At 36.5% G+C, this 2,005-nt stretch overlaps 2 non-coding genes across 2 annotated transcripts; both read right to left on the reverse strand.

Moving 5' to 3' along the window:
• Positions 1 to 212: 212 nt before the first annotated feature.
• On the reverse strand, positions 213 to 284 carry trnae-uuc (transfer RNA glutamic acid (anticodon UUC)). Its single transcript has one exon. It is a non-coding gene; the product is annotated as a tRNA-Glu (tRNA).
• Positions 285 to 1,622: 1,338 nt separating this feature from the next.
• On the reverse strand, positions 1,623 to 1,696 carry trnan-guu (transfer RNA asparagine (anticodon GUU)). Its single transcript has one exon. It is a non-coding gene; the product is annotated as a tRNA-Asn (tRNA).
• Between the last annotated feature and the right edge of the window lie 309 nt (positions 1,697 to 2,005).

The raw sequence follows: 2,005 nt of genomic DNA on the forward strand, positions 1-2,005 counted from the left end.
GCGCCTCTTGGTTTGGAAACTATGATAATATCCTGCTGCTAGGATACGGTAATTCACCGTTACCCACGTCAGCTGATGATAGCTAACCAATTTGATTTTTTATATTGTTTTGCTGGATAGAAATTGACACTTTTTCATAAAATATATGAAATCTTTCCATAAAATTCTAAATATCACAGTGCGAAAACAATAGATTGATGGAAAAAACGATGTTCCCATACCGGGAGTCGAACCCGGGCCGCCTGGGTGAAAACCAGGAATCCTAACCGCTAGACCATATGGGACTAGTGACAGTGATACTATAGAAGCATTTATGTAGGGTTCTTGTAGCTTGCTGGCAACATAATAATTACTCCTAGCTATGTTTATTAATTCATCAATCAATAAGATGTATTTATAAAGCCCTTTTTACACCAGCAGTTGTCACAAAGTGCTTATACAGAAACCCAGCCTAACACCCCAAAGAGGCTGCTGCCCTATATACAGAGACATGGAATCAATGACCACTTTAATAATGTTAACACACTGCTTTACTCATCTCATATGTATATACTGTATTTAGTCAATGCCACGCCGACATTGCTCATCCTAATATGTATATGTGCTATATGCTAAATATGTGTATGTGACCAATAAAATGTTATTTGAACATCCCGTTCCATTGACGTCATCATTGGACTCAGAACAACCCATTTCACTGTTTCTCTATGAACAACTGCAATTTTGAGTGAAAACAAAAGTAATAATCTAAAACCAGGAAAAATAAACAGAGAAAATATAATTTGGGAAAATATAAAAATTATTTTGGAGAGAAAAAAATTAATTTTATAGTTGTTTAATAGTCATTATTTTACCAGGTATATTGACAGAAAACATAGTGTACTACTTAATCTAGTACACTAAGGACCCGGGGAAGAGTTGCAGGGGAGAAGAGAAGAATGTGCCTATTTGAAAGCTAGAAAAAAATGACATGTTTAATTTTTTAAAGGTAGCGCTAATGCTAGAAAAAGTTGGAGACCCCTGGACTAGACTAGTGCATTCAGAAAGTATTCAGACCCCTGGACTAGACTAGTGTATTCAGAAAGTATTCAGACCCCTGGACTAGACTAGTGCATTCAGAAAGTATTCAGACCCCTGGACTAGACTAGTGCATTCAGAAAGTATTCAGAAAGTATTCAGACCCCTGGACTAGACTATAGTGCATTCAGAAAGTATTCAGACCCCTGGACTTTTTTCACATTTTGTTACGTTCAGCCTTGTTGTAGCATGGATTAAATAAATAAAAAGATTCATCAATCTACACAAAATACCCCATAATGACAAAACGAAAACAGGTTTTTTGAATTTTTTGCGAATGAATTTTTTTTGCAAATAGAAAACACAAATACCTTATTTACATAAGTATACAGACCATTTGCTATGATACTTGAAATTGAGCTTCCACTGTTTAAACTGAGTATACAAAACATTAACATTAACTGCTAGGTAAAGTCCACCCTTATCTCCGCTCACTGGTCACCATAGCGTCACATTGATCTAGAACTGGTACATTTGGAACTATTTTCCAAAATGTGGATTGTAATATTATTGTAGCAGTCACGCTCAAAATGTAAAAAGCCAATCGTCCCTGGGTGGGCTCGAACCACCAACCTTTAGATTAACAGTCTAACGCGCTAACCAATTGCGCCACAGAGACTTGATGCTTTTAATACACAGGAAAGCATAAGACTGTAATGAAAGGGGGGTATTGGTCTGATGTTTCTATTGCTGTTAAACAGGCCGATAGCGAAATTCGGTGGCTGAATAATGCTACTGCAACTCTGTAGACTACAAAATGTTTCAAGAACAGTTGATCTGGGTAGAAGAAACATTTTTTTTGCAGTTTAGCTGGCTTCATGTTTTACTTTGCCATGAAATCCAAATACAGATCATAATTCTTGGCTAGGAAAAACTAGAATCTTCTTAGGAGCATCGTTAAATCTCTGAGCTGTTTCCCAAAACCATC

Source organism: Salmo trutta, chromosome 30 (genome assembly GCF_901001165.1).
Source record: "Salmo trutta chromosome 30, fSalTru1.1, whole genome shotgun sequence".
Classification (NCBI taxonomy): domain Eukaryota; kingdom Metazoa; phylum Chordata; class Actinopteri; order Salmoniformes; family Salmonidae; genus Salmo; species Salmo trutta.